The sequence below is a fragment of the Pieris napi genome, chromosome 18, assembly GCF_905475465.1.
Source record: "Pieris napi chromosome 18, ilPieNapi1.2, whole genome shotgun sequence".
Taxonomy (NCBI): Eukaryota; Metazoa; Arthropoda; class Insecta; order Lepidoptera; family Pieridae; genus Pieris; species Pieris napi.
The window spans coordinates 11,047,981-11,055,158 of NC_062251.1; the positions used below are offsets into that span (position 1 = coordinate 11,047,981).

The 7,178-nt window shown below is 35.1% G+C and overlaps 1 long non-coding RNA gene across 1 annotated transcript; it reads left to right on the plus strand.

Annotated features, from left to right (window-relative positions):
• Positions 1–2,767: 2,767 nt before the first annotated feature.
• Positions 2,768–4,140, plus strand: LOC125058719. Its single transcript, XR_007118482.1, has 2 exons — positions 2,768–3,208; positions 3,362–4,140. It is a non-coding gene; the product is annotated as an uncharacterized LOC125058719 (long non-coding RNA).
• Positions 4,141–7,178: the final 3,038 nt, after the last annotated feature.

Below are 7,178 nucleotides of genomic sequence, written 5' to 3' on the forward strand. Positions count from 1 at the left end.
CGAATATTAAAATTAAAACATAAAAATGAATCTGCCTCCAATTTAGTACCTTACGCAATTTTAGCATATAATAGTTCCATACATAGTTTAACTAAATGTAGACCCTATGACTTAATCACTGGACATTACGACCCAAGAGACCCCACTGATTTAAATTTATCCGAACGTTTATTACAACAATATATGCAAAACCATCATAGTAAAATGGATACAGTATATCGACTTATACATGACTCATCGTTCGCCGAACGCGAAGCGATTATGACGCAACGAAATACTCACAGAGAACCCGAAGTACAGTATGAACCCGACCAAGAGATATATGTACGAAATCCGATGGCAGCTAGACAAAAGCTAGCCACGCGCTATACACAAGATAAAGTCATAGCTAACTTACCTATACATATATATACTTCACGCAGACGCGGACCGGTAGCAAAATCTAGATTAAAACGACAAAAGACACATAAAGATTCTACTTTGTTACAGGTACCTAATCCTGACTCTGACAACCCTAGCCCAAGCGCAAGAAATTCGACTTGACAGCCTTGACAATGGACCTGGCTTATTTCCCTTTAAATTAGGAGATACTAAAATCATTTCTCACCATCATGTTTTCCTGAAAGACATTAACATAGACCTAATAGAACAACAAGTACTTGACTTGCAGACAAAATTGACTGAAACTATTCATAGACTACCGAACGGTTACTCATTACGTTTCAAGAGCCAAACCGACTATATTAATAATAAATTAAATAAAGTTATGTTACAGTTAAAATCATTCGAACCCGACTCCAGGGTTAAACGAGGCATCATTAATCCATTGGGTACTCTTATAAAGTTTATTTCTGGGAATCTCGATCATAATGACGCTCTGAGATATGAGACAGCTATTCATATTTTAAAATCGAATAATAAAGAATTAAGTTCTAGTTTTAATCAACATATTTCACTTTTTAAAGAATATAGCATACAACAAACTCAAGTATTGAATAATTTAACAGATAATCAAATAAAATTAAGTAAAGCCCTTAACTATATAATAAACATGTCTAACTCGGACAATCAAAGCGTAATTCGATACTCCCGCCTGTCGCTAATATTCAACATTATAAGCGATAACGTGCAGGAATTATATAATGAGATAATTAGAATAGAAAATATATTAGCTTTTAGTCGCAATATGTCTTTGCACCATTCTATATTAAATATTAATGATTTAAAAATAATGTTAAGAAAATTGAAAAATCTGTATGGCACAGATCAAATTTTAGATTTGGAGATAAGAAACTTTTATGATATAATTAGCTTAGGTTCATATTATATAGACAGGAAAATAGTGGTTGTCCTTAGCTTTCCTATTACCTTACCTTCAATATTCCAACTTTATCGATTGTGTCCTGTACCTAATATACATTCTCAGGTAATTATCCCGTCCTATCCATATGTAGCAACTAATACTAAAGAATTTGTGTACATAGAGACAGAATGTCCGAAGATCAACAGGTGGCACATATGCGAGCAAAAACTACGTCATCAAATGAAGACCAAAAAGGACTGCATCTACGAAATTATTCATTCTCAAGAAATAGACAAATCATGTTCCTCAACGCCTATTACTATGTATAAAGAAGCTCTTACGGAACAAGACAGTCAGCATTATATAATATCATTCCCAAAACCTACAAAAGTTCAACTCGTCTGTTCCCACGAAAAATATGAAATACTTCACGGCAGCTATTTCGCAACAATACCTAAATCATGTATGTTAAAATCCTCAGAAATTACGGCCACCAACATCGACGACCGAGTTAAAGGAAGCGGTGTCGAAATCATTAATTTTCCTCGAATGGACAACATCATTCAACAAAATCAACCAGGTGTCCAACTTAATTCAATCGATCTCACGAAGTTACACAATATGCAAAATGGAATTACAATGAAAGCACCGGCGGGAACATATGATTCATCAAACATAATATACCACACAACGATTCCTTTGTACTTCGCTATGACCACACTCCTGGGCGCAGCTGTACTTTTCTTCGTACTCCGATATCGCCGAAATACATCTTCGAAACCGATTTCAAAAACGGATAATAAGAACATGTCTGCGCAAGAACTTCGAGCCGCAACTTTTGCTATAGACATCAATAGCAAATAGTTGCTCATCTTACGGGGGAGATGTTACATATTCATTGCACTCCCTTTGCCCCGCATACCCAATACAAGTCACCTCTTACGAAACTACGCTATATATAAGGAAAGGGACAAGAGAACCAATAGCTTTTGATCGGATACCTCATATCGGACCGGTCAAGTCTCATCTAGTTAAGTTTATTATATAATATATTTATCGTGCACCTAATATCGGGCCGATTAAATAATTGTATTTAGTTAAGTTCATTATTTGTAAAAGGAATTAATTAAAGTAATTTTAATATATTTTGGTTTTTTTTGGAATCCACCGCTGGCCCTCACTTAATTCACATATATCTTCAATTTATTGTTATTTATGTATTCATTTATTTTATTATTGCAATAACTAGAAATTTACGAGTAACCTTTAGAAAATGTATTAATTATTTAAAGATGACAATAATTTTATTACGTAGAACGGATCGCAATGTTTTGACAATAGCAACAGAGCACTTGTATCAACTATCAACAATTGAAAATTTTAAACCACTTTTTCTCTTTTCTGTTTCTGTTTGTATGAGCTTATAAATATTAAATTGATCTTTGTGACTTGATTTGTGACTGGCTTTGTGACTTGGACCTGGACCAATCTGGATCGTATACCTACTTAAGACCTACGCATTCCCGAAGCACTGTGACGTTTTGTGATTTGGCTTTGTTACATGGACCGCTTGGAAATATCAATATCGAAAGTGACATGATGGAGAGAGAGAGTTCTATCTTCAATAGAAAACATTGAAAGGGTAGGAACTGCAGCCGATATGAATCCACGAATGCCTAAAGTGTTGTATATGTTCGGAACTAATAAAACCAAAATCCTTCCATCCTGTACGGTGAGAATGAATTCAAAAGAAGGAACCGTATTTTGAAACACACGGTATTAAATGTGATCCTGCCGCTGATCATTACAAACTTGCAACCTTATAACAACAGAGGATCGCCAAACCTACCGCAATTGCAAATACTTATTGCATTAAGGCATAAAAATGCAACTGGATGTTTTCAGGTAATATTGTGTTCATAAATATGTATGGTTTTTCAAGTTGATATATTATACCTCTTCTCAAATGATTTTAAATACATATGTTGAAGACTTTTGTCTTCTGACTTTCAGAAACATAACATATATGTGACTAATAATAATTTATTGACATTACAGATGGTGTGTGGTGATCTGAACAGCATAAGCCAATCTACAGTCTGTTTAATTATAAATAAAGTCTCTGCAGAGTTGAGTAAATTACTTCCTAGATTTGTAAATTTTCCAAGAAATATGAACACAGCCAAAACGAAGTTTGAAGAATTAGGAAGATCTAATACTCACCATGGCCTAAACAGTATAATCGGAGCTATTGACTGCACCCATATAAAAATTAATAGACCCAAAGGTATCGCTCACTCTGAAGCATACAGAAATAAAAAAGGGTATTTTTCTGTAAATGTGCAAGTAATAATAGGGCCTGATATGGAAATATTTGCTATAGTGACTAGGTGGCCTGGCAGTTCACACGACAGCAGGATATTTAGAAAATGCCTGTTTTAGTAGGTGACAGCGGTTATCCAGCACTTAACTTCATGTTAACAACACTTTTAAATCCAATGACAAGAGCTGACAATATTTATAATTATTCTCAAATAAGAACTAGGCATATTTTTTAAAGGTTTTTCGGAGTGTGAAAAAGGAAATTTCCATGTTTACAGCTAGGACTACAGTCAAAATTGACAAATACTAGTTATATATAATTATAGCTTGTGCTGTATTGCATAATATAGGTATACAGAGAGGCGATGCTTATGATGATGGTGATCTTGCTGACAGCAGAAGTTGAGTAACACAGAAACAGTGAAAGATCTCCTACAGGTCTAGCATTCCGGCAATCTGTGATTGCACAATTTAACTAGGTAATTTGTTTGGTAATAAAGAATATCAAAACAAAACTTGTTTCATTTTAATCATTTATTTTCTGATTCTTTTTTTAAGTGTAAATTCTATTTCTAACAGATTTTTTAATTTCATATGTTCCACTCCTATCTCAAATTTTTTAGGGTAGTCAGGTAATAAATGGTAGAAGATTCAGGGAAACGAAAATAACAGATGTGAAGCGAGAGACATCGGTTAGATTATAGTTTGAATTTCGTTGTCACTATAATATGCCAGGGCTGCCAGGTGACATACAAAATTACACCAGTTATTTTTAAGATTTCTCAAAAATGGGGTTTGAACAATTACATAAATAATATAAATAAACAACAATAAATACCATAATAATGTGTAATTATTTTATTTCATGCATTTCATAGGTATTTATCAAGATCATTTATAATTTCTTTGAATTCAAATTCTATTTTTCCCAAAGTCTATGGAACTCCGATACAAAATGGCAACACCGTTCATTAAAAACCGACAAAAATAAAAAGTCCAGTAAAAGATATGATGGTAAAGCAAATTTTGGGCCATTATTTTTGTTAGGCTTATAGTCAAAGTTTTTGGTAAGTCGTCGATTTCGTGGACTTGAGATTAAGCTAAGCCAACACTAGGGAGAGATTCGCAGTTTGCTCTATAAATACCGACTGTGTCTTAGCTCGATAGTTAAGTCAGAGCAAAGTCTAAGTGCGCACTATAGATCTCACCCTTAGACTTTACAAAACCTTCCCTTGTTACTACAAAATTAAATTTAACATTCCAACATTTTGGCGAATTTTTAAGCCCATATAAGGATTTGTTTAGCTTAACTATATTATTGTCACCAGAATAGGCTCCTTCTGGCAACCTAATGTAAACATCTTCAGTTATTTCCCCATACAAAAATGCCCCAGTTACATCCATTTGGTATATAGGCTTGTTTAATTTAGTTGCTATTACAACAAACACTCTAAAGGTTGATAATCTTGCTACTGGTGCATAAATATCATAATAATCAAACACATCTTCTTGTTCAAACCCTCTAGCCACTAATCTAGCCTTATATTGTTTAACACTACTTACACCTTTCAGTTTAAAAACCCATTTGCTACTCACCATCTTCGTGTTCACTGGTGCATCACAATAGTCCCAAGTATTGTTCGCTTTTAAGGTTTGCAACTCTTTGTCTATAGCTTCACTCCATTTGCTAGCGTCTTTTCTACTCATAGCATCCTTGTATGTCACTGGCTCACTTTCTTCACTGTATACATTATTACACTTGTAGAATGAGGTTTGTTTTCTCACACGTTTGCTTCTTTCATTTAGGACTGGTGTTGTCTCTTCTGATGAAGTTTCTTCATCACTACATGGTTGATATTCACTTACAGACACACTTTCACACATAGTGATTTCACAGCTATCTTCATCAAAGTTTGTAGGGGTAACTTCTGAGGTTGTTTGAGATTCTTCACCTCCATTATTTTCTTCCTTGGAGTCAAACATTATTATTGGTTCTCCCTTTTTATTCTTTTCTTGTTCCAAGAAAACCACATCTCTCTTTGTATCAACAGTATTCTTCTCCGAGAAATATATTCTATAACCCTTGATGTCTTCCCCGTATCCAACCATCAATCCTTTTTCTGCTTTCTTATCCCATTTCTTTCTTCTTTCTTTTGGTATATGTGCATACACTGGTGTACCAAATATTTTCAATTCATGAATGTCGAAACTTTGATTTGTCCATACTTCAAATGGTGTCTTCTCATTTTGTTTACTCTTCCCCGTCCTATTTAGCACAAATGCTGCTGTATTTACTGCTTCTGCCCATAATTTCTTTGGTAAGTTCTTTGCATACAACATTGTTCTTGCTGCTTCCACCAGGGTTCTATTTTCTCTCTCAGCCTTCCCATTTTGTTCAGGTGTATATGGTACTGTTGTTTGGTGTATAATTCCACGTTTTGAAAACACTTCTTTTAACTCCTTGTTGACGAACTCGAGACCGTTGTCAGTTCTAAACATTTTTATCTTATTCCCAGTTACATTTTCTGCCTTATCAATGAAATCTTCAACACAATTCTTTATCTGGTCTTTTGTCTTGACGAAATAGACACAACGGTAGTTTGAATAGTCATCCTTCAGTATAACGAAATATCTGGAGCCACCAACAGACACCTCCTCCATTGGACCGCAGGTGTCAGCATGAATGAGCTCGCAGGTTTTTGTGCTGACATGATCGCTTTTACCAAACGGTAACCGGTGTATTTTACCCTTCAAGCAGCTCTCACATACAGAAGAGGTTAGTTCTGTGTTTATGTCCTTTTGCTGCAATACTTTTCTCACATGATCGAAATTCTGATGTGCTAATTTTTCGTGCCACTCATTTAAATCATTGTTTACTGTTTTAGCGACGCTCGCCACCTCGCATTTATAGCGTAAAACCATGTAATAAGAGTTCCCAACACGTTTTGCAATCGCACAAACACTATCGTTTTTGTAAAACTTGCACGAACCGTCATCTGTCATCATAACGTATCCTTTGTCTATGGCACGATTTACAGAGAACAAATTGGTTTTCAATTCCGGAACGAACAAAACGCCATCTAACGTAGTGTCAATCCATTCAGTGCCATTATGCACTTGCACCGCCATCTGTCCGCAGCCCAACACACTTATCGCCGCTCCATTACCCACGATAACGGATCTTTGAGAATCACTTGAAAAACTTGAATAAGACATAAATAAAGCACGGTCGTAACACATATGTTCACTTGCCCCAGAGTCCACCAGCCACTTGGATTCTACGTATAGATTTTGTCCACTCGACACAACAAATGCATTACTTTCTTTACTCTTTTTACTATTCTTATTCTCTTTTGTCATTATTTTATTCTTCCTGAACCAGCACTGCGCCTTACAATGTCCAGCTTTGCCACAATAAAAACAGTTATTATTGTTCATTTTTTCTTCACTGTTATTTTTATTGTTCTTACTTCTACACTCACTTTGAACATGTCCAAGCCTCCCACAGTTGAAACATTTTACACCACTCCTGTTCCGGGCAACAAATGCAGAT